This window comes from Nicotiana sylvestris, chromosome 6 (assembly GCF_000393655.2).
Source record: "Nicotiana sylvestris chromosome 6, ASM39365v2, whole genome shotgun sequence".
Classification (NCBI taxonomy): domain Eukaryota; kingdom Viridiplantae; phylum Streptophyta; class Magnoliopsida; order Solanales; family Solanaceae; genus Nicotiana; species Nicotiana sylvestris.
The window spans coordinates 117,352,573-117,380,452 of NC_091062.1; positions in this window are offsets into that span (position 1 = coordinate 117,352,573).

Here is a 27,880-nt window from a genome sequence, read left to right on the forward strand (position 1 = left end):
CATGATACAATCTTCTAACAATTCAGTCATTTGTCTGTGACATGGACTCAATTCTTTCTTTTAACTTATACCAGAGTCTTCTACAGCTGTATGATTGTCAACATATATGTTGCATGGATAATACTTAAAAATCTTAAGTGCGTTCATAACGTAACTAATTCCTTTCGTTCCTTCTCAGCTTTCTTTAAATGAAAGTTATTACTTTTCCTGGTCTTTCTACCCCTTGTTGCATGCATACTTAGCTTATCTTAGTTCCCACGCATGTCGGAAATTTTGTGCAAATCATATGGTCTCAAATATTACTTTCTTTTGGAGTGCACGCAATTTTGTAGTGAGACTGTTTTTACATGACCATTTCTCCTTCAAGTTACTATGTTTAGGTTGAAGCCTTCTTCCTTATTTCCTCAGCTAGTCTTTTATTGTAGTACTTAAGGAGGACCCTCTAACTTTTGTAAAGCTGTGAGCTTATTACATCGTATCCCCGATAGGATTTTTGATGTTCGTACTCACCTATAATTATATTTAGTTATTTACCTCCTGTCACGACCCAATCCCCGAACCCGGTCGTGATGGCGCCTCTCGTGAAGACAAGGCCAGCCAGACCAAAACGGAACACCTCTTTTAAACAGTTAATCATCATAAACAGTAATAACATATAATATAATACTCATAAATTGCGGAATTTTAACGTTAACAACAGCAGGAACCATCCCGACACACCCCAAACCAGGGTGTCACAAGTCATGAGCTACTACAGAATCTGCTATAGGTCTACAAAGTACGGAATCCGATACAACAGTCTGAAGAAAACATAAATGATAGAGGATAAAAAGATAAGGGGTTGCGGACATCAACAGCTACCTCGTAACTCCAAATCACTGCCTAGCCTGGACGGAATCAGCGCTCAGGTGCGAACTCTGCTATACCTGAATCTACACATACGGTGCAGGGAGTAATGTAAGTACTACAACTTAGTGAGTAACAATTATAAATAATGGCTGAAAGTATAAAAACACGTAAAGACACAAAGCAATTCCATATTAAGTAGTAAAATCACTTAAAGCAGTAAATCAGTGAAGAATCAAATGATATTCCTTTTTAAAACAAGAAAAATAGGTAATTTAACAGGTAAATAACGAGTAGAAATTCGCCCCTCGGGCACAGTATCAATCGCTCAGCATAGTATCAGCCCCTCGGGCTCACTCTTAGTACAGTATCAGCCCCTCAGGCTCACTCTCGGAATAGTATCAGCCCCTCGGGCTCACTCTCGTAATAGTATCAGCCCCTCGGGCTACCTCACAATCACTCATATCAGCCCCTCGGGCATAACATCAATCACTTAGAACAATGGGTACCCACGCTCACTATGGGTGTGCAGACTCCGGAGGGGCCCCTTACGGCCCAAGCACTATATCAAGCCACCTCGTGGCATCATCACTCGGCACTCGGCCTCACATCACTCGGCACTCGGCCTCACATCACTCAAGCCACCTCGTGGCATATAAAGTATCTCAGACCCTCGGCCTCATATCACTCAGCATATCCTTACATATTGCACTCGGCCTCACTCAGTCCAAAAATCATCACAAGCCCCTTGGGCATTAGTAAAACAATAGTTCTCAGCCCAAAACATGATGTAGAAATATCATTTAAGTTTCAAATCTGAGTAAAAGTGGCTGATCTTGTAAAACAGTAGATATCAATAGGACTGAATTCAAATAATAAGTCAAGCAGGGAGGAAACAGTGATAAAAATCCCTGAAGGGTTCAAATAGTTGGCACGAAGCCCAAATATGGTAATCAGCCCAAATCATGATGATAACAAATGAATTTCAGTCAAATATTCGGTAAAATCATCAATCGGGTTGGACCAAGTCACAATCCCCAGTAGTGAAAGACCCCACGCTCATCATCCAGCGCGTATACTGCCTCAATATAGCACTACGATGTGCAATCCGGGGTTTCAAACCCTCGGGACATCATTTACAACCATTACTCACCTCGAACTGGCTAATTCTCTAGCTCGCGACGCCTTTGCCCCTCGAATTGGCCTCCACGCGCGTTGAATCTATCCAAAATCAGAACGAATACGTCACAATATGCTAAGGGAACAAAGCCCAAGCGAAAACATTCAAAAAATATCAAAAATCCCGAAATTAGCAAAACCCGAGCCTAGGGCCCAAGTCTCGGAATCGGATAAAATTTACATTTTCCGAATCTTCATACCCTCACGAGTCTAACCATACCAAAATTGTCCAATTCCGATACCATTTGGTCCTTCAAATCATCATTTTACATTTTTGAAAGGTTTCACAATTTTCTTCCCAAATCCATCTCAAATCACGAATTAAATGATGAATTTAGTGATAAATTCATGTATTCTAGCCAAATCTGAGTTAAAATCACTTACCCCGATGAATTTCTTGAAAAAACTTCGAAAAATCACCAAAATCCGAGCTCTCTAGGTTAAAATATTAAATAAAACCCAAAACCTCGTATTTATAGGTACCCCTCAGGTTTCAGCTATCGCGGGCCGCACCAAAATGACCGCGGTCCGCGCAAGCCAGTGCAGTCCGCGCAAACGCAACCACGGTCGCACAGGCCTTCCTCTGCAGTAACAAGCTTTAGTATTTTGGCCATAACTTTTGCTACATATGTCCAAATTGCGATATCTTTACCTTTCTGGAAACTTGACACGGAGGTCTACAACTTTTGTTTTTAAATCACCTCACAATTCCTTGTAGATCAAAAGATATAAGCTTTCGAAGTTAGACCAGCGGGAGAGTTCTTCGCCGCGGCCGTGCCCACTTTTGTGCGATCCGTGCGATGCCTACCGCAGCCGCGCCCGCTTTTGTGCGGTCCGCACAGCACTCACCGTGGGCGCACTCATTTTTGTGCGAACCGTGTGGGTGAGTCTTGGGGCCTGCAACCCTCCTAGACCTGATACAGCTATGATTTTCGGCCTAAAACATCCCGGAACCTACCCGGGATCCTCGAAACTTCAAACTAATTGTACCAACACATCCCATGACATCGTTCAAACTTGTTCAACACTTCGGAACGCTTATAACAACATCAAATCACCAATTTAACATAGGATTCAAGCCTAAGAACTCCAAGAACTCTTAAATTATGCTTTCGATCAAAAGGTCTATCTAATCTTGTCCGAATGACCTGAAATTTTGCACACACATCCCAAATGACACAACGAAGCTACTGCAACTCTCGGAATTCCATTCCGACCCCTATATCAAAATCTCACCTATCAACCGGAATTTGCTGAAATATCAATTTCGCTAATTCAAGCCTAAATCTTCTCTACAACTCCAAAACCCATTCCGATCGCGCTCCTGAGTCACAAATCACCTCCCGAAGCTAACCGAACCATCGGACCTCACTTCCGAGCCTTCTAACACATAAGTCAACACCCGGTTGACTTTTCCAACTTAAGCCTTCTTAAAAGAGACTAAGTGTCTCATTTTTTACCAAATCCTCTCCGAACTCGAACTAATCAACTCGATCACATAAAACACGGATAACGAAGTGTAAAGAAGCTGAAATGGGGGAAACGGAGCGGTAACTCATGAGACGACTGGCCGGGTCGTCACATCCTCCCCAAATAAAACAAACGTTCGTCCTCGAACGAGTCAAGAAACATACATGAAGCCTCAAACATATGAGGATATCTGCTCTGTATCTCTTGCTCGATCTCCCAGGTAGCCTCCTCTACGGGCCGACCTTTCCACTGCACTTTCACTGAAGCCATATCCTTTGACCTCAACTTCTGAACCTGGCGACCCAAAAGAGCTACTGGCTCCAGATCAAAGGTCAAATCATCATCCAATTGAACCGTGTTGAAGTCCAAAACATGAGACGGATCCCTAATATACTTCCAGAGCATAGAAACATGAAATACCGGATGCACATTCGACAGGCTGGGTGGCAAAGCAAGCTCATAAGCCACCTCCCCAATCCTCCGAAGCACCTCAAAAGGCCCAATGAACCGAGGACTCAACTTGCCTTTCTTCCCAAACCTCATAACACCCTTCATGGGCGAAACCTTCAGCAAGATCTTCTCACCGACCATGTAGGACACATCTCGAACCTTCCGGTCTGCATAACTTTTCTGACGCGTCTGCGCTGTCCGAAGCCTCTCCTGAATCACCTTCACCTTCTCTAAGGCATCCTGAACCAAATATGTCCCCAATAGTCTAGCCTCGCCGGGCTCGAACCAACCAACCGGAGATCTACACCGCCTCCCGTACAAAGCCTCATATGGAGCCATCTGAATACTCGACTGGTAGCTGTTGTTGTAAGCAAACTCTGCAAGTGGTAGAAACTTATCCCATGAACCTCCAAAGTCAATAACACAAGCACGCAACATGTCCTCCAATATCTGAATAGTACGCTCGGACTGTCTGTCCGTCTGAGGATGAAACGCTGTGCTCAACTCTACCTGAGTACCCAACTCTCTCTGCACGGCTCTCCAAAACTGCGAAGTAAACTGAGTACCTCTATCTGAGATGATGGAAACAGGAATGCCATGCAACCGAACAATCTCCCGAATATAAATCCCTGCCAACCGCTCTGAAGAATAGGTAGTACACACAGGGATGAAGTGCGCAGACTTGGTCAGCCGATCCACAATCACCCAAATAGCATCGAACTTCTTCAAAGTCTGAGGAAGACCACTCACAAAATCCATGGTAGCCCTCTCCCACTTCCACTCGCGAATAACCATCTGTTGAAGCAAGCCACCCGGTCTCTGATGCTCATATTTCACCTGCGGACAATTGAGAAACCGAGCTACAAATCTCATGATATCTTTCTTCATTCTTCTCCACCAATAGTGTTGCCTCAAATCCTGATACATCTTCGCGGAACCCGGATGAATGGAATACCGCGAGCTATGGGCCTCCTCCAGAATCAACTCTCTAAGCCCGTCCACATTGGGCACACAAATCCATCCATGCATCCTTAACATACCATCATCACCGACGGTCACATCTCTGGCATCATCATGCTGGACTCTGTCCTTAAGGACAAGCAAATGCGGATCATCATATTGGCGCTCTCTGATACGATCATATAAGGAAGACCAAGAAACCACACATGCCAACACCCGACTGGGCTCCGAAATATCCAATCTCACGAACCGAGGCTCAATGCATCGGCCACCATGTTGGCCTTTCCCGGATGGTACAGAATAGTGATATCATAATCCTTAAGCAACTCCAACCATCTCCGCTGCCTCAAATTAAGATCTTTTTGCTTGAACAAATGTTGAAGACTGCAATGATCAGTGAACACCTCACAAGATACGCCATACAAGTAATGCCTCCAAATCTTCAATGCATGAACTATGGCAGTCAACTCCAAATCATGAACGGGGTAGTTCTTCTCATGGGGCTTCAACTGAAGAGAAGCATAAGCAATAACTCTACCCTCTTGCATCAAGAAACAACCAATCCCAACTCTCGAAGCATCATAATACACAGTATATGAACCCGAAGGTGATGGTAAAACCAACACTGGAGTTGTGGTCAAGGCTGTCTTGAGCTTCTGAAAGCTCTCCTCACACTCGTACGACCATACAAATGGAGCACTCTTCTGAGTCAACTTGGTCAAGGGCGATGCAATGGATGAAAATCCCTGAACAAACCGACGATAATAGCTTGTTAACCCAAGAAAGCTACGAATCTCTGTGGCTGAGGACGGTCTAGGCCAACTCTGAACCGCCTCTATCTTCTTTGGGTCAACCTGAATACCCTCGCTTGACACCACGTGTCCCAAGAAAGCCACTGTACTGAGCCAATACTCACACTTGGAGAACTTTGCATAAAGCTTCTCCTCCCTCAATCTCTGCAACACAACTATCAAATGCTCTGCGTGCTCCTCCTGACTACGCGAGTACACCAGGATATCATCAATGAATACTATAACGAACGAATCAAGATAAGGCCGGAACACGCTGTTCATCAAATGCATGAATGCTACTGGGGCATTGGTTAGCCCGAAAGACATAACAAGAAACTCATAATGATCATATCTGGTCCTGAAAGCAGTCTTAAGAATATCTGAATCCCTGATCTTCAACTGGTGATAACCAGAACGGAGATCAATCTTGGAGAATACCCTCGCTTCCTGAAGCTGATCAAATAAATCATCAATGCGAGGCAAAGGATACTTGTTCTTAATTGTTACTTTGTTTAATTGCCTATAATCAATGCACATTCTCATCGTGCCATCCTTCTTCTTCACAAATAAAACCGGTGCACCCCAAGGGGACACATTAGGCCGAATGAACCCCTTATCTAGGAGTTCCTGAAGTTGTTCTTTCAATTCTTTCAACTCTGCTGGTGCCATACGATATGGCGGAACAGAAATGGGTTGAGTGCCCGGCACCAGGTCAATACCAAAATCAATGTCCCTGTCCGGTGGCATGCCCGGCAGGTCTGCAGGAAACACATCGGGAAAATCCCTCACAACTGGGACAAAATCGATACTAAGAGTCTCAGCTCCAACATCCCTTACAAATGCTAGATATGAAAGGCAACCCTTCCCAACCATACGTTGGGCCTTCAAGAAAGAGATCACTCTACTAGGGATATAATCAGTCACACCACGCCACTCGATTTGCGGTACACCCGGCATAGCCAAAGTGACTGTCTTAGCATGATAGTCTAGAATAGCATGACATGGAGATAGCCAATCCATGCCCAAAATGACATCAAAATCCACCATGCTCAATAGCAATAGATCCACTCGGGTCTCCAGACCCCCAATAGTCACCACACATGACCGGTACACACGGTTTACAACAATAGTATCGCCCACTAGGGTAGATACATGAACAGGTAAAGCAAGAAACTCACGGGGTGTACCCAAATAACGAGCAAAGTATGATAACACATAAGAAAAGGTGGAACCGGGATCAAATAATACAAAGGCATCTTTGTGGTAGACTGAAACAATACCTGTAATGACAGCATCCGAAGCAATGGTGTCGGGTCTGCCTGGGAGTGCATAGAAATGGGCCTGACCGCCCCCTGATCGACCTCCCCCTCTAGGGTGACCCCTGGCTGCCTGACCTCCACCCCTAGCTGGCTGGGCAGGTGGTGAAGTAACTGGAGCAGAAGTCGAGGGCTGGCCCCTCTGCTAGGACGAACTAGCAACACGACGAGGACACTGCCTCCACACATGTCCAAACTCTCCACACTCAAAACAACTCCCAGGTGCTGGAGAAGGGGACTGAAGGGAACCCTCGCACCGGAGTGACCAGCTGATGCACTCGGCATAGAAGAACCCTGAGCTGACGGGGCACGAGATGAACTATGGGCTGGAAAGTCACTGAGTGATGACTGGCCCCGCTGAGATCCATGATGACCATGACCCGAAGATGCCCCGCGATACTCTGGGCGGGCTGACTGAGCAGGCCTGAAAGAACGGCCTCTACCATGCTGAAACTGGCCCCTCGAAGAAGCGCCACTATAACTGCCAGATCCTCGAGGCCTCTTGGCCTCCCTCTCCTATCGATCCTGACGGCGAACCGTCTCAATCTCACGAGTGATATCAACCACCTCCTTGAATGTAGCACCCAACACCCTCTCTCGGGTCATAAGAATACGGAGGTGATAGTTAAGGCCATCAACAAATCTCCTGATCCTCTCACAATCTGTCGGAACCATCCAAATGGTATGACGAGCCAACTTAGAAAACCTCGACTCATACTGTGACACAGTCATATCCCCCTGTCGCAACCACTCGAACTGTCTACGCAGCTCCTCTCTACGGGACTGCAGCACATACTTCTCCAAGAAGAGAGTGGAGAACTGCTGCCAAGTAAGGGGTGCTGCTCCAACCGACCTACGTCTCTCATACGCCTCCCACTATGTGAAAGCAGCCCCAGTAAACTGAAAGGTGGTGAATGCCACACCACTAGTCTCAAGAATCCCTACTGTACGGAGCATCCGCTGACACTTATCAAGAAAACCCTGGGCATCCTCACCCTCGGCACCACTGAATGACGGAGGCTGGAGTCTACCAAACCTCTCAAGATGACGCTGCTCATCATCCGGCATAACTGGCACAAGAAACTCCTGAGCTGGTGCAACCGGCTGAGCTGGAGGTGCCCCCGGTGTCTTTAGTCCCTGCACTACCTGCTCAGGTGTGCGAGTAGCGGGGGTCTGATTGCCTCCCCCGGCATGTCAAGTAGTTGCTGCTGTAGTGGTTGAAACTGTCTGAGCCAGGCCAGTGCAAACTAATAAGATCTATGCCAAGGCCTCCTGAAGACCCGGAACCACGATGGGCACAGCTGGTGCCTGAACTGGTGCTGCTGGAGCATCCATAGCGGGAGCCTGATCCGGAGCTGGGGCAGCTGGTGGGTCAACAGGTGCTGCCTTCGCTGCTTTGCCTCTGCCACATCCACGACCGCGTCCACGACCTCTGGTGGCCTCAGTGGGTGGCACTAGTGGTCATCCACCTCATCCGGTAGCACGAGTCCTCGCAGTCTGCGAGAGAATCGAATAACAGAAGTTTAGCATTCGGATCAACAAGTTCGCACGACAGGAGTTTCAAAAATATGAAGTTTTTCTTAAAGGTTCTGCAGCCTCTCGAGGATAAATACAGACGTCTCCGTACCGATCTGCGAGACTCTACTAAACCTGCTCATGACTCGTGAGACCTATGTAACCTACGCTCTGATACCAACTTGTCACGACCCAATCCCCGAACCAGGTCGTGATGTCACCTCTCGGGAAGACAAGTCCAGCCAGACCAAAATGGAACACCTCTTTTAAATAGTTAATCATCATAAAAAGTAATAACATATAATATAATACTCATAAATTGTGGAATTTTCACGTTAACAACAGCAGGAACCATCCCGACACAGCCCAAACCGGGGCTTCACAAGTCATGAGCTACTACAGAATCTGCTATAGGTCTACAAAGTACGGAATCTGATACAACAGTCTGAAGAAAACAAAAATGATAGAGGATAAGAGAGACAAGGGGTTGCGGATGTCAACAGCTACCTCGTAACTACAAATCACTGCCTAGCCTGGACGGAATCAATGCTCAGGTGTGGACTCTGCTATACCTGAATCTGCACACACGGTATAGTGAGTAACGTGAGTACTCCGACTCAGTGAGTAACAATTACAAATAATGACTGAAAGTATAAAACACGTAAAAACACAAAGCAATTGCATATTAAGCAGTAAAATCACTTAAAGTAGTAAATTAGTGAAGAATCAAATGATATTCCTTTTTAAAACAAGTAAAATAGGTAATTTAACGGATAAATAATGAGTAGAAATCTGCCCCTCGGGCACATTATCAATTGCTCAGCATAGTATCAGCCCCTCGGGCTCACTCTCGGAATAGTATCAGCCCCTCGGGCTCACTCTTGGAATAGTATCAGCCCCTCGGGCTATCTCACAATCACTCATATCAGCCCCTCGGGCATAGCATCAATCACTCAGAATAATGGGTACCCGCGCTCACTGTGGATGTGCAGACTCCGGAGGGGCCCCTTACAGCCCAAGCACTAGCCTCACTCAGTCCAAAATCATCACAAGCCCTGGGCATTAGTAAAACAGTAGTTCTCAGCCCAAAATATGATGTAGAAATATCATTTAAGTTTCAAATCTGAGTAGAAGTGGCTGAGCTTGTAAAACAGTAGATATCAATAGGACTGAATTCAAATAATAAGTCAAGCAGGGAGGAAACAGTGATAAAAATCCCTGAAGGGTTCAAATAGTTGGCACGAAGCCCAAATATGGCAATCAGCCCAAATCTTGATGATAACAAATGAATTTCAGTCAAATATTCGGTAAAATCATCAATCGGGTTGGACCAAGTCACAATCCCCAGTAGTGAAACACCCCACGCTCATCATCCAGCGCGTATACTGCCTCAATATAGCACTACGATGTGCAATCCGGGGTTTCAAACCCTCAGGACATCATTTACAACCATTACTCACCTCGAACTGGCTAATTCTCTAGCTCGCGACGCCTTTGCCCCTCGAATTGGCCTCCATGCGTGTCGAATCTATCCAAAATCAGAACGAATACGTCACAATATGCTAAGGGAACAAAGCCCAAGCGAAAACATTCAAAAAATATCAAAAATCCCGAAATTAGCAAAACCCAAGCCCAGGGCCCACGTCTCGGAATCGGGTAAAATTTATATTTTCCGAATCCTCATACCCTCACGAGTCTAACCATACCAAAATTATCCAATTCTGATACCATTTGGTCCTTCAAATCATCATTTTATATTTTTGAAAGGTTTCACAATTTTCTTCCCATATTCCATCTCAAATCACGAATTAAATGATGAATTCAGTGATAGATTCATGTATTCTAGCCAAATCTAAGTTAAAATCACTTACCCCGATGAATTTCTTGAAAAAACTTCGAAAAATCGCCAAAATCCGAGCTCTCTAGGTTAAAATATTAAATAAAACCTAAAACCTCGTATTTATAGGTACCCCTCAGGTTTCAGCTATCGCGGGCCGCACCAAAATGACCGCGGTCCGCGCAAGCCAGTGCAGTCCGCGCAAACGCAACCACGGTCGCACAGGCCTTCCTCTGCAGTAACAGTCTTTAGTATTTTAGCCATAACTTTTGCTACAAATGTCCAAATTGCGATATCTTTACCTTTATGGAAACTCGACACGTAGGTCTACAACTTTTGTTTTTGAATCACCTCACAATTCCTTGTAGATCAAAATATATAAGCTTTCGAAGTTAGACCAGCGGAAGAGTTCTTCGCCGCGGCCGTGCCCACTTTTGTGCGATCCGCGCGACGCCTACCGCAGCCGCGCCCGCTTTTGTGTGGTCTGCACAGCACTCACCGTGGGCGCACTCATTTTTTTGCGAACCGCGTGGGTGAGTTCTGGGGCCTGCAACCCTCCTAGACCTGATACAACTATGATTTTCGGCCTAAAACATCCCGGAACCTACCCGGGATCCTCGAAACTTCAAACTAATTGTACCAACACATCCCATGACATCGTTCAAACTTGTTCAACACTTCGGAACGCTTACAACAACATCAAATCACCAATTTAACATAGGATTTAAGCCTAAGAACTCCAAGAACTCTTAAATTATGCTTTCGATCAAAAGGTCTATCAAATCTTGTCCGAATGACCTGAAATTTTGCACACACATCCCAAATGACACAACGAAGCTACTGCAACTCTCGAAATTCCATTATGACCCCTATATCAAAATCTCGCCTATCAACTGGAATTTGCCGAAATATCAATTTCGTCAATTCAAGTCTAAATCTTCTCTACAACTCCAAAACTCATTCCGATCGTGCTCCTAAGTCACAAATCACCTCCCAAAGCTAACCGAACCATCAGAATTCACTTCTGAGCCTTCCAACACATAAGTCAACACCCGGTTGACTTTTCCAACTTAAGCCTTCTTAAAAGAGACTAAGTGTCTCATTTCTTACCAAATCCTCTCCGAACTCGAACTAATCAACTCGATCACATAAAACACGGATAACGAAGCGTAAAGAAGCTGAAATGGGGTAAACGGAGCGGTAACTCATGAGACGACTGGCCGGGTCGTCACATCTCCACACTCATGTGCTTGTACAGTTACTTCTGAATTGATATTTTTACTATCTTCCCAGTTGGGGTCTCTTTTATTTTTGTAACACTCATACGTTACCTTTAACTACCCCAACTCCTATCTGAATATTTCTCAAGGGTCACGATGTCATATCTGCAAGACTGAATTCCCTATATTGGGTTCACTATGTTTATCTTGCATGATCTGTTGATTTGTCTGTATCCTCTTGTCTAGCCATAACTAGGCTCTTTCTGAATCAACTACTAACTACTCGTTGGCCCATTCTCATATTAATATTCCGCGTAATCTTTCTTGGGTTATTTTCTTTGTCTTAACTTATCTCTCGCACTGGCTCCTTATTTATCAATAAGATCCCGAGCAACCCTTACTTCCTTTTCTTGACGTCATGTTTGCATAATGTTTTGGAATCGTAGCATAACTATAGAATTTGAATAAGTTCAATCTCATCCCTTTCTTATTTTTATTGAATTCTTCCATTACCATTCCATAGCTACTAAAACCACTTAATCTGATTTATTGCCACATCACTCAATATTCCCCCATTTAGGGGAGTACTAAGAGTTAGAGCTACGACGATCTACCTATAGATGTTTTACCTCTTCATCTTTAGCGTCTTTTCACATCATCTATGACCCTTACTCGCCTTGCGGTAATCCTTCTGTACCAAGGATAACAAAATTCCTTTCTCACGAGGGTGACACTTAGTGTAACTGGCACATACAGTCCCTTAAGCTTAACTTTGCTCACATTGCGTGCTTTAGGGAAGCATCTTCTTGAATGACCATTCTATGAATTTCTCATGAATCTTCTTTTGTTGTCCATTTTATTATCGCCGGAACGCAATCTGAAATTCTCATGATGCCGACCATTATCAAATCACTCAGTCCCTAATTCATGTTTAGTTTATATTGTTCACCAGTCTATACTGATTTCTATTACTTTGGGGTCTAACTTTTCCTTCTGGTAATCACGTTAGAGTCACAAACTTATTTCTTGAAATGAGGATACAACTTTATGGACTATACTCTTTTGTTGTCTCAAGGCCTGTCACCTCTCATATTTTCCTTCCCTTAACTATAGACTCTGTAATACTATCATTCATTTATTTTTATTTTTTTATCTACCATTGTCATCCATGTATCACATCTTACTCATAATGCTTCATTAATTCTCTTCTTATTTCCCTGCTAATATTTATGCCTATCACTTTATTCTGAAAACTCCAACAATACATTTTTTTGCTTTTAGCTCCCTTGCTCCATCCCCTGGCTCTTCGGGTTGCGTAACATTCTCGCTCTACTAGGGACGGGAGCCATACTAAGATAATATTATCCCTTCTAGGATTCCAGTGCATGTCTTTGTAATTTATTTTTTTTGAACATTCTAGTATTCATATCTAGATGTACTATTCAAGAGTACACCATCTAGGTGTCTCACAAGGAGATTTATTAGCATATTTGCAATATCCTTCGGAAACGTCAACTAACGCAAACAATCCATCCACCATTTTGGGTTACTCTAACCCCAGCCGGATCCTGATATCCAGACCTTCTCTTAAACTATATCTGTTAGCTCCTATAGGGCATAACTGAGATCGGCGTGGCCAATTGTACATACCTCTGTTACTATTGAAGGTAACTCAAAATGCTTATATCTCTCTTCCTGAATGGTAAATAATGATAATCTTCACTAGCTGGGTACCTCATACCCTTTTTCACCTTGCTTCTTTTACTTGTTGAAACTTGTACCTTCTGATTCTCTCGTTGCTTTTTACCATATGGGTGGATAGATATTTATGCCTTAGGGCTCCTTAACAAGAAGCTTACACATCTTGGTACACACATAATCTACGGAAGACCTTAGATTTACTCATCATAAGCATCATGTAAAATCGAGTTCCTCTGACTCAACTCTTCCACATCCATATACAATCTCTTACCAACTGTCTTTCTGGATGTAGGTATCGTTGTATTAAGAATAAAATCAAATTTAGGATTTTGAATTCTTACAACTGAGCTCTACCACATGATCTAGAATAAGAAGAAAGAGTGACAATCCTAAATGCCATGTAGCCACCTGCTTATAAGTGTGGTGCACAACACACCCATTAACAAGACTCTACTAGATACGGCTTGTATATTTCCTAGGATAGAACTGCTCTGATACCACTTTTGTCACGACCCAAACCAATAGGCCGCGACGGGAACCCGGTGCCTTACTCAATCTAGTACCAACGTAACTTATCTTTCGTATGATTCTATCATAGGTAAATGAACCAGAGAGTTTGTCATGAGATATCTAGAATAAAGCATGAGGGAATACTCAACATAGAATAACCCAACATGATACACCAACTTATACAAACGACGTACGGGCCTATAAGGCCAAAATGATCACGCATACACTAAACATAGGCCGATAAGGCCATACAATCTTTCATATACGTAACATATATCTACAAGCCTCTAAGAGTAGATAAATACCATAAAGGTCGACAGGGCCCCACCATATCAATAAATACATGTCCAAATCATAATGACCAAATAAGAAACTCTGGAGCAAATGGAGTGCACCAACACCTTCCGCTGAGCTGATAGCCTACTTGGAGGACTCTCGACCTATCTATTGGGACCTGCAGACATGAAATGCAGCATCCCCAGGCAAAAGGGACGCCAATACAAATAATGTACCGAGTATGTAAGGAATGAAAATCAGTAAATAATAGACATGAGAGAAACATAGAGTAAAAGACTCGGCATGTAAGTCTAAATAGCTCTGTGAATCATTTAATATTTATAATATCATGCATATGTGTATAAATGTCATACCATGCATAGGTATATGCGTACATAACATCATCAAGGCCTCTGAGGGCATCTCATTATTTCATCTCGGCCACTGTGGGCAAAATCATCAACGTATACCAGCTGATCAGGAGGTGGTGCGTATATAACGCCATAACCTTTATATATATATATATATATATATATATATATATATATATATATATATATATATATATATAACGCCATCTATTCATGGGTCAATGTGTATGTATAACTGAATGCAATGCATAAGAAGTGAGTTAATAAGATTTCTCGGTATGTCATGAGATCATTATGCCTTTGATTAATATCATGAAATAAACTTTATCAACTTACGTATTTTTGAGACCCTTGAATAGATGATAGAATAATAGGACACATGGGGAATCATGAATATAGGCACCCTAATGATTCTATGAATATAATATTTATGAAAGTTGTGTATTTGCTCATTTCGTTTATATCATATGGATCATGTCAAAAGGAAAAAAGGGATAGCCTTAACATACCTGAGCCGATTCTCTTGACAATCCCTCTAACACACGTCAATCGCGATGAAACACGTAACAGCGAGATCGAAGTAGGAAAAAATCCGTATGATATTCTTGAGAAAGATTGTACCGTACTCTCCTAGAATTGCAAATTACGTTGCTATTACATAATGTAATCTCGTATGGATTTTTGTTGTAGCTTCATCCGCACTTTGTTGTTCTCAAAGTGTAACACCATTTGATACACCATTTGAAAGTAGTTAACTGACTTCTAATCCTCAAAGAGAAGCAAATTCCTTTTGATGGCATTTGTTTTAATCAACGGCAGGTGCAAGGTTCCAACTTGATATCTCATTCGTTGAGACTACTAATTGTATTTTTCCTTTTCTTTTTCCTTCCTTTTCGATCCAAGAATTGGACTCAATTTAAGAAAGTATCCGGCCTTTCACATTTGAAGTCGTTAGAAAATCGAAGAAAGTAGAAGACCAAAGTCTCTTATCCAACTTAATTTCCCTTATGGAATTTTGGATCAGATTCCATCCACCTGACCTTGTGGATTAGAGAAGCCTTCTTAATAGCATTCTTCAATAAGAATGATATAAAGGTGCACATATCTTTAAATGTTGCCATCACATTCTTAAGGTCATGAATAGGTGGCAATTTGCTACAAAATTTCCATAATCCCACGTGGATGTTGTCGTCTAGTAATTATCCAAAATTCTCACTTAATTAGTTATCCACAAATTTGTAATTAATTTGTTAACTTCCTACTCAAATCCAATAATTAATCAATTATTCACATAATTAAGAATTATCTCAAATTACTTAAAATAATATTCTCTTTTAACACACTTTATACATCTTACTATCATGGTCATGTGGTACCTTATATGGCACTAGTCCATAAATACGGGGTGTTATAGCTTGGACCGTATTTTATCCCAAATTGTCAAACTTCGATGAAACTCATTTTATTCTATTCGCTTACCCTCTCACCTTCACGAATTTACTTATCACTTGTTTGAAATAGCATAATACTTATAACCTCAAAATAATCTCATTTCAGAGCTTACGTCGATTAACTTACGACGAAACTTTAACGTATGAAAATACGGGATGTAACATCTCATTTTCGATCTTTCATCAATTTACTTATGGCGTATTTTCACGTACAAAAACATGGGGTCTAACAAATTGATATGGTAAAATAAGAGTGAATTATGATATTAATATTATATGGTGGGATCGGGTTGCGCGCTACAACATATGTTGTATTTCGTATTCCCTGTTTTATTGTATTGGCTTTCTTCGTACGAGACTTTGAGAATGTGTATTTCTGGTTTTCACTATTTTCTAAGGATTGAGTTGTTGTCATTGACTTATTGTTTTGTCGGCATGTCCTTAGCTCTGTTCCTAATACTATTATTCTGGTGAATTGATTTCAAGGTGAATTTACTACGTTGAGTCATTACCTCCTATCATGCTAAATTGTTTGTAATATAGTAATTTAAAAATAAAAGAATTAATAGCATGCTACTTTGTGTGACTTTTAAGATGAAACTCACCGTATATTTCGGTATTTATCATTTCTAATAGTTGTCATATTTTACTCCAATTGATCTCTCAACTTAATTTCCTTAACCAATCTGAGGTTTTTATTTTACTTAAAAAGGAATTTTTATTATTTTTAACTTAATAAATTCTATATTAAATTCAATAGCTTATTCGAGGTTGTATTTTATTTGAAAATATTATTTTTCTTCACTCAATTGATTTTTAAAACTAACTCATCTTTCTCATTGATTTCCTACTTGGTCTAGAGACTGTAATCTTACTTTATGATATAAAAATAAAATCTCTTGAACGTTTTAATTAGCATTTGACACAGATATAATGTACTGAGTAGCACGTGAATTTTACCGTGCAAAGTGAGATGGGAAGATGTAGGCATAGGCTGCCATGCGTGTTAAAGGTTTGGAAGTTGTGATTTATGATACGAGATTACGAGAATTGGGATTGTTGGAAGTGTGTATTAGAAATAATTTGATTGGTTGAGTTGACATCATTTTTCCCACTTAAGCACATATATACGTCATCTGTACCCCAATTATGTGGTTGTATAACTACTTGGTTATTTCTCGTCATCATTCGTGTTCCCCTTATCGTTACTAGTGTTTGTAATCTGTTTTCTTTCTGATATTAGTATTACTTAGATATTCCTTCCTTGTTAGCTTCATGTCATATCCTGCCCAGGTTCATATGTTCGTAGGTGCCTTGACCTGGCATTGTCACTACTTTACCGAGGTTAGGCTTGATACTTACTGGGTACCACTGTAGTGTACTCATGCTACGCTTCTGTACATCTTTTTGTGCAGAACCAGGTACTTTGGATCGAGTTAGATTTGCGACTTATGTTTGGTGTGACTGGAGACTTCAAGGTACACCTACTGGGCGTTCACAGGCTCCGAAGTCACCTTCTATTATATTTATCTCCATTGTTTCCTTTTATTCCGGAATAGTGATGTATTCATTATGTGTAATTACTCCTAAAAGGGCTTATGACTTGTACTACCGGTTTTGGGATTGTAAATTTGTATAAAGATTTCTATTTCGAAATTGTTCGATGTTAATTAAATATTATTGTTATTTCATTTAATATTAGGCTTACCTAGTTTTAGAGATTAGGTGTCATCACGATTCCTTCGGAGGAATTTTGGGTCGTCACACGCCCATCATCTATAATACAATTTTTGTTTAAGAAAGTCCTCTTTGGTTACAAAATTAAGAGTAAATATTTCGTGCGCCTTGGGCCGTGAAATGGGTCAACTCGGCACTTGACAGAACAATACAATCTCCGAAAAGCTTAGGAAAAATACATTTATGAGAGCTAGGAACGCAGAAAGTAAGAGAGCTAGGAACACACACTGTTATTAATGTTAGCTAAAATGTCAGCATCCAAAGCTGGTCAGCTGTTTAACTCGGATTCTCATAACATCAACCGCAGCTCTCACTCATAGTCTGAATTATTCTTGACCAAGTAATAAATGATTATATTAATACTCCTTCATATCCATATTATCTTGTCAATTGCATTACTCATAATGATATTTGTCTTAACTGTCTTTTGCCTTTCAACTAAACGTCTCATACTTTATTAACACTCCGATAATTGAAGCATTAATTGTTAGATGGTGTGTTGGATTAGCTCATTTGGCAAACTCCATGTCTTCCGCAATTGAGCTAGAGAGTTCAAACATATCAATAGTATAGGATTCCCTTCTCCGGCCTCCCTTCTCCTAATGTAATAAAAAAACTTTTTGGGAAAAAGCACTATATGATAAATTTGAAAAAGAAAGTAATAAATGACTTCTTGTTATTATAGAAACATCAAATATTTGAAAACAAATTTAATTTGTTAAAACAACTAACATTATGGACCAAAAAGAGTAATATTTTTTCACAAATATTTAGAATCGAAGAGAGTAATATATATTTGAGACTCAAAAACGAATGCAAAAAGAAAAAAAAACATGTAACCAATTTATTGGTGATTCTTTTACGTGGATAAAAACAAAAGTACTACATGGAATTAATCCCGATTCAATTTATGACTGGCATTGGGCATGAAGTTTAAGAAAAAATGAAAACTTTTGGAATTTGTGGTCCTAAACAAGTCAAAAAGAGGCTCAGAGTATTTGTGTGGTTATAAAAGCTTCTCATTAAGAGTAGAATTAAGTTTAAGCTAAACTATTACCAAATTTAGAAAGGGATCATTCTTTTTTGAACGGACCAAAAAGGAAATAGGTTCACGTAAACTGGAACTGAGGAAGTAGTCATGAGAGAAACTTTTCCAACTTTCGTCTGTCCAATCTCCATGCGTGCGTGTTATGTACTGAAATTCCCTAAAATTTGGGATCTTGCCCAAATCTAGGTTTTATCTTATGCTTCCTTATAACCAAAATAGGGAAAAACAAAAGGTATACAAACAAGAAATTTACATATTAATTGGCTTGGATGTCATACAAGTTGTGAAAAAAATTAGTACGCTTACACTCATGAATTATAAATTGAATCAACTAAACATCATTGATTATTCATTAGGTTCTCTTAAGTTTATAGTGAGAAAAAAAAAAAGATAAAATCGAGCACTCTAATTTACGGAGCTTCTTTTCAAAGTTAAGATGCCTAATAGGGATATAATGTATTCCTTGTGAGTTTCTAAAACAAAATTATGAAAATCCTAAACATCAACACATGCTTGGGTGAGAGAGTAGTAAAGTGTCATACCCATACATGATTCCTTCACCAGTAATTCCACATGCAAGGATTTAAGGTAGAATTCCAAAAATTGCGGATTTGGTGTTTGGATATGGCTGTGACTTGATAACAAATCAGCATGTGGTTTCTGGTGGTACAAAGAGCAAAAGTATATAAAGTTAGCTGGAGCTCAAATATAAAGGCATTGGTAGATATAGTATTACATCAATGGGTGAGGTCTGAGGACTTCAACTTAAAGGATATATACGTTTACTAATGTTTTTAATAAAAAAAGCGTAACTATACATAATAAATTTTAATTATTACATACACCGGCAATATAAATTTATTTTATACTATAACTGGTAATTAATAAATAGTTGCTCTATTTTTTCATTTAATGCATTATGTTTTGTTTACGTAAACTTACGTGTTATTATAATCTCTACCTCCTCAGGTATGGGTAAGGTCTGTGTACACATTACCCTCCTCATACCCCACTTATGGAATTATATTGGGTATGTTATTGTTGTTGTTGTCGTTGTTGCGTGTTATTATAAATATCATGATGTTATTCTTCCTACGTTTTCTGATGATATTGTCTCTTTTCGTCTTTTCGAGCCGAGGGTCTTTCGGAAATAGTCTCTCTATTCCTTCGGAGTGAAAGTAAGGTCTGCGTACACACTACCCTCCCCAGACCCCACTAGTGAAATTTTACTGGGCCGTTGTTATTGTTGAGGTCGTTGTTAACCTGATGATATAAAAAGTCTATATATTGCTAGAACGTACAACTTAAACTTTGAAATAATTTATACCCTCTTCGAACGGACGTATTCAAAATCTTTCTTGACTAATAAAGTAAGTAAAGAAAAAGAAGGTTGAGGTCTGCCGAAGGGAAAGTATAGGATTGGCACACACAGATGTTTAGCAAATTGACCTGGTGTCACTGTGTCAGTGAGTGCAGAGCTTTTTATGGAAAAGAAAATAGGAGAAGTAAAGCGTAGTAGTGAACGTAGATTGAGTATGTTCTAAGTAACAGTATATATCATCTTTCTGGTGATAAAATGGAGCTTCAGCTTCACTTCAACCATCTATTTATTGGAGCAATATAATTATGAGAAGAATGTTTCAGTCTGCAAGTATCATATTCCTGTAGACCCTTTTACAAGTTGTATTGTATTTCAATGTAACAGCTCAAGTGGTAGAATCTGAGCAAATTTAATCAGTGCATATATGGCTATTAGTGTCAAAAATACATTTTAACCTTTACATATGCATTTTAAGACTATAACAAACCATTTTCACTCACAGAAAAATATATTTGTTGGAGGAACACATAGGTTTAATTTAATTAAGATCTTTATTAGACGAAATTTGTTTCTAACCTCAAAAATGTACGGTCGTTTTAGGACATGTATACGTTTTTTTTAATTAACGGGATGATATATACAAAAATTAGATTTTTTTTATAGGAATAGCATTTGTGGTGGAATGAATAAAAATTAATGCAAAATCGATTATAATATAGTAATAAGCATCAACTGCAAAATTCTATAATACTCTTGAATAAATTTATACATATAATTTCATACATGGAAAGTTAAAAAAAAAGAGTAGATTAATTAAAATGTAACGGTTGAATTTACTTTTTGTGATAGTAATTTATTTTTTTTAATTTCAATTTTTATTTCTCAGACCCGGTTTATGAAGATTCAGCAACACAACTGTCACCTTTTATCCAACTTTATGAAAGAAAAAAAAAGTAACCAACTAAAAATTATTTTTTAATTTACTAATTTGCCATTTAAAAATCTTTTCGTAAGAATATCAACTCAGATTATTAAATCTTGATAAATAATAGATTGAATTGAATATTCAGTTTTTCTTCACTATGCAGGAACTAAATTAATTAAGGAGTTATAATTATTTCACATTATTCAAATAATGAGTAAATAATTTATATTGTTACCATCCCTAAAATATTGGAGAAGGAGAGTACAAGCCATGCATTACTAAACTTGGAGAAATCAAGTCACTCCATGCAAGGGTAACTCAAAATCTTGGTTTAGGAGATTTTACCCCTACTTGTTCTAATAGTCCACACTTTTTTCAGCTTTTTCGAAAAATTTTCTTGAAGAGTTATATGTTCATATGTAAGGAGTTTTGTTAACTACAAAATTAATTGTACTTAGATGGGTGCATTTGAAAAATAATTGGATTATGTTTTTTTTGCTAATAATTAATTCAAAGACTTAATTATTTATTTTTATTATTATAGTAACTCATTAAAGTTTTATTGATTCAAATTCTTAATATAGCACATCCCAAATTTTAAATATTGAATTGTAACATGAAAAAATTAATAATGTCACGTTGCTAAAATAAACAAATAATTCATATAAGGTAATTCACATCTAAATTAGTTTTAAAGTAAAAAATATCAATTAGCCCAAATAGTTTCCATGATGTTCCCCAATATTTCTTACCATCATCGTACGTGCATGTGTTAGATGAGTTTGTTAAAGCGTTTAATTAATAGAATTTAAGTTGATATTGTAAGCACGTGATTTTTGCTTCACGGACAATCGCTCCAAAAGAAAATAAAAATAGTGGCAAAAGGCTTCGCTATACAATTTTTCGATCTTTCCGTGACATGTGTTGTTAGTCGTTTGTGAGTCTGCCCATTTTGCATCCAGTCACTATCAAACAAAATACAAAACTATGTGTCGGTAAAAGAAAATTCAAAATGTATATATATATGTGTGCATCGTTCGTTCTAGGTTATTAGTTAACTTACTTAAATATTTTTGTGATAATGGTGTTAAAATGTTACATTGTTGTTTAGTTTTAATCTCGTTGTTTTATTATCTATTATTTTTATTTTTTGTTTGTTTTGTTTTAAAAGAAAAATGAAAAAAAATAATAATAATAAAGAAAGCAAAAGAGTGAAAAAAACCGGTTTGGGCCAAAGAAAAAGTGAAACGAAGCAGGCCCAAACCAGCACCAAAACCCAGTCCAAATCAGGCTGCCCCAACAGGACCCCCAAAACGACGTCGCATCAGTACCCCTGATTAGAACCATTGATCTGACTCAAACGAACGGTCCCGATCAGGCCACTCGTTCGACCCCAAACGACGTCGTCTAAGGAAGGTGATCTGAGCCGTCCAACCCCTTGATCCAACGGACCTAGGCCATTCCCCTAAACCCGCCCAGTTTTGACCCGATCCAACCTTACCCGTTCTCACCCACTACCAAAACACAAACGACACCGTTTTCCCTAAGTGAATAGATCCTGGCCATAGGTCTCGTTTGATCCAACGGCCAGGATCTAAGCCCCTAGATCGTATATAAGCCTAACCCCTTACCCCCACGCCCCAAACCAAACCCCCCCAGCCCCACTGTTCACCTTCGTCCCCGAACCCCCCCCTCTCAAAACCTAAGAAACCTTAGGTTCCTCCCCTGTAACCCCAGCCACTCGGATTCCGATGACCACCAAAATAACATCCCCGATGCACCCAGCCACCCTGAACACGAATCCGTTAACCGCTCACCTCGAATCAACCTGTAGCCTCTCGAATCTTCAAACGAAGAATCGAGCAAAAACTAGATCTACACCGATTGACCCCAAACTCACACCACAGCCCCTCCTGACCTCCCTCACCCCCTGAGTGGCTTTGGTTCCGTTCGAATCTGACTAGAATTGAACGGTTCCCAAATCGAACCTCAAGAGCCCTAGGATTCAGATCTATGGGTTTTGTTCGAATCAGTGGCAGGATCAGGGTCTAGCAGACTTTTACCAAAGTGTTCTCAGTTGAGAACACTTCGGTTAAAGTCCATTAGACCCCAAAATCACCTGGCCCGAGTTCGAATTTGAATCGATCTTAGTTTCATTTTTCTGAGGTATTTTTCCTTTTTCTTTTGCCCTCCTAAAATCTATCTGTCGTTCGTATTCTAGTTTGTTTGTTCCGCGACTCATCTGTCCATGTGTGTACGTTTTAAGTTAATAATGAGTTGGTTGTTGGTTTATTGGTTGTTTGCTGTGTATTATAGCTTGTATAGTCATCTAAATAAGCGTCGTCAACTGAATTCACTTGAAAGGTGTCATAGCTTGTGTAGTCATCTAAATGAGTCTACATTTCAGTATTGATTACTATGCCTGTTTCTTGTTGGCGTTACTTGTATCGGCATGACCAACTTGTACCCTTTAATTGACACCCTGTTTGCTGAAAGTTTGAATCATTGCCTGAATTTGGGCAGAGAACTGGCAATTAACTTCAGAAATCTAACAAATCAGCCTGAAAACAGTTTGAGTTTAATTAGCTAGTAGTCAAGTATTGGCTGAAATTAGTGAGGTCTATATACTAACTATTAAGAGTTAGGGTAATACAGTAATATGCAAAGTGTAAGGGTAATCTTGGCATAAGGCAGGGTCTGATTAGGGGATAATTTCAGAATGTGTCAAGTGGTAATTAAAATAGGATTAAATTAATGCTAATGGGGGACCAGACCTAAGAGTATGGGAATTAATTGAATACTTAACTAAACCCATAACCCTTGATTAGAGTAATATAGACAGGGCATGGGGGCTGTTTAAGGATTCCAAGAAAGATGCCTTTAGGCATGGGGAGTTAAGGGGTATGGGCAGTCTGCAAGTAGGAGGGAGGCAGCTTAGCTGCCCTTGGTCATATGGCTTATAAATAGGCCATTTGATAACTAAAAGGGGGCTGGACTTTTAGTCTTCAGAAAAAAAAAGAGAGAAAAGGCTGGAATTTTTAGTTTAAAAGCTGAAACTTTTAGTCTAAAAAGTTTTACTGAGTTTAAAGAAAGCTGAATAACATAAGTTAGTTCCCAAATAGATTGTAACCAAACACTGCCTGAAAGTTGTATAAGAGTGCCTATTGGTCAAGCTGTCTTGGCCAAGTTCTGTTGCTTGCATTGACTGAGTTGTTGTGGTTGTTGAATTGGTGGTTTTGCTGCATCTGAACCCTCAGTTATTGCTGCTATTTCTTTACTATTTCCTGGGACTACTGGCTTGGCACTCGGCTATTTGTTAGTCTTTGTATTCTGGGAGATCACTGTTGGTTGTCTGTGGCTGTGGAAGACACTTGGTTCAGTTGGTTGTTGCTGTGTTTGTTGTGTATCTGTTTGCTGCTGTATTTACTGCATACTGCCCAGCTGATCACTTCCTTCTTCTTTTGTCTCTCTATACCAGGTACATGACTAATACTCTGTCAAATGTAATTGGAAAGTTGAGCATGAATACAAAAGAAAAGACCTGAAGAGTGACTTTTATACATAAATTGTTACATTAGATATCATGTACTGTATAATAATTTTCATTCCTGTTTTGACAATGGAAGTAGCATGTATGCCCAGTATATATCAATGTAGATTAGCTGAATGTTAGTTTATATATGTATGTTGTTAGGTGAAAACATTCCCAATATAATAGGTTGTATCTTAGATTTAGTTTAACTGTGTAGTATATTCTTTAATGTAGGCCAAGCATGAAAACTATCCCCTACTAGTTAATTTCTTTCCCTTTAATAGGCGATCCCTTCATACCACGCCAATAGAACCCAGAACGAGTTCACGGCCTCAACCTCACAAGGGTCGAGCCCAGGTCGAAGACAGACCAGGCAGGCCCGCATCGAACGAGCAGTGGCCCAGGTCTGGCCAACCGCGCGTGGGCTGGATTTGGGCCCATGATTATTCGTTTGGCCGACTGTGCACGCAGCTTCGGTCCTGATTTTGAAGCATTTCCTAATCACATTACAAACAACTTGCAAGCATGTAATTAATTAGGACTATCTACTGTTTTCAATTGATAGAGACGAATACGACAAGAAACGTAGTTGCTATAGGATATCCTTTAAAAAATAAGAACGAGATGAGCCTCGACGAAAATAAACAAAACGCGCAGATGCGGGGCCCTTGTGAAATGTATATTATTGAAGCATTTAGTTTCCGGGACGGGTTGTTTAGCAAATCTCACAACCCTCCTAAAATAACAATACGTTAGTCTCTTTAGGATGCGCTTTAATAAGCCTTACCTTCTTAAAAACTCGGGTGCACATTTATGTGACCCAAATCCAAATCTCGACGGATTCGAAATGTATTTCTAATCACGGGTACATTGATTGTGACGTGATCCGAGAGGCATATCCATGACGTCGCTAATTCCTTTTAAAAGTAGAACGAGACGAGCCTCGTCAAAAATAAAAAATGTACACAGCCACGGGGCTCTCCAACTATATATATATTAAAACACTTAGAATTCGGGACAGGTCATTTAGCGAATTTTACGGCCCTCCCCAAAACAACCATGCGTTAGTTGCTTTAGGCGCGCCTTAAATAATTTATTTTCCTTAATTCGGGTGCACATTTATGTGACCCAAATCCAAATCTCAACCGAGTCGAGATATATCAATAACCACGGGTGCATTGATGTAACGTGGTTCGAGATATGTTTTCACGACGTTGCAAGTCCTATAAAAATAACAGTGAACGATAAAAGCGGATAAAAGATAAAATTGGCACATAGGTTCATAATTGTATTAAAAATCAGATAAATAAGCCGAATATAACAGTTGAGCGACCGTGCTAGAACCACGGAACTCGGGAATGCCTAACACCTTCTCCCGGGTTAACAGAATTCCTTATCCGGATTTCTGGTACGCAGACTGTAATATAGAGTCATTATTTTCCTCGATTCGGGATTAAAATTGGTGACTTGGGACACCCTAAATCTCCCAAGTGGCGACTCTGAAATAAACAAATAAATCCCCTTTCGATTGTCCTTTAATTGGGAAAAACTCCCATGCGCCCCGCGGGCGCGGAAAAAGGAGGTGTGACAGCTCTGGCGACTCTGCTGGGGATTAGAACCCAGAACCACTGGTTCAGGGTTAGAAATTCGAGCTTAGATAAATTGTTATATTTGGTTTTATCTGATTATTACATGTTTTGAGCCTAATGTGCTAAATGCTGCCTTTACCGCTTTGATATTATTTGAACTGTATATAAACTGTGCCGAAACCTTTCTCTTCTTGCCTCCGGGGATGTGCTCACTGGTTGAGACTCCCTATTCTGTTAGTGTCATACCCTAAATAAAAGAGGCTCGGAAAGTTTCTAAGCCGGCTGGCCTTTTGGTTCCCGGAAAGGAGCTCCTTCCTCAACTCGAGTTGTCCGCTCGGGTACACTGTCTAGAACACCGACCCAGGTTTTGAACATAGAATAACGTGACTTCATGCCGGATCCCTAGTAGGAACGCTTATTTGCATCACGTTGCATTTGACTTAGGGGACTCAACACAGGGGTTGGGTCCGTCTAGGACTAGCAACCTGATATGAAAAGGCCATGCTGACGCATCCTATTGTTTTTCGTGCATTTATTTGTCTCATACCCGCATGCTGACCGATGTTTGAATATTTGGAATATTGTGAAAAAAAAAGGGAAATAACGGTTAGGAAAGTATATCAATAGAAATATAGAGTTTGTCTTGTCATAAAAATCAAAAAATCTTATTTTTAAAATTGTTTTTTTATAATAAAAAAAAAAGTCTTGTGTTGTCTTTACTTTTATTATTTGTTACAAATATATGTATATATATATATATATATATATATATGAAAAATTCAAAAGTTTTGCTTTATTTCAAAATGTATATATCTTTATTTATGGCAAAAGTATTTATCTTGTTAAAGGTCTAGAAAAGTCCTTTCAGGCTCCCAGTTTTTCGAAAAAAAAAAAAAAAAAAATCCAAAATATTTTCCGTTATTGACTTCTTTAGGAAGTTTTTATATATATATATACGAAAATTCAAAATTCACAAAAAATCGCATATATTTTTGTTTTTATCAGGATAAGTGTCGTTTGTTAAAATCTTATTAATAAATGTGCAGAATGAGCACGATTCCGAATGAACCCTTTTCAATCATGAATAAAATTCCCCTCCAATTGCGGCTCTGGTGGAATGATTTGGGCAAAGAGGGGCATGACGAAATCAAGAAGTATCTGAAAGGCCTCACGAGTTTGTTGGATATCAGGCCACGAGGAGATATCATAAGGGCACTAGTCCCCCACTGGGATCCTGCGCACAATGTCTTCCGCTTCTCAGATTTCGAACTTACCCCAACTTTAGAAGAAATAGCAGGGTATATCGGCAGCACTGAGACTCCTTTGAGGCACAAATATCTGATTGCTCCAAGAGCTGTAGCAGTACACCGGTTCCTGGACTCCTTAAAGATAGTCAGAACAGTTCATAACCCTGACTTGGCAAAAGGTTTTTGCAGCATGAGTTTCATATATCAAAGATATGGTCACATAGGAGGATTCGACAAGCCAGAAAACCAGTTGTGCAGCAAAGGTAATCGCCAGAAGTGGGAAGAACATAGACGAATTGCTTTCATGATAACTTTCTTAGGACTACTAGTATTCCCAAGAAAAGATGGGAATATTGACATAAAGATAGCAGGGGTCGTCAGTACGTTGCTCACACAGAGTGATAGTACGTTGGCGCCCATGATAGTATCTGATATATTCCGGGCACTCACTTCTTGCAAAGCCGGAGGAAGCTTTTTCGAGGGTTGCAATTTGTTGTTGCAAATGTGGATGATCGAACACCTATGTCACCGAGCCCAGTTTCTGAGCCATGGATCCGCTGGAAAGACCTGCATAGAGGAGTTCTATAC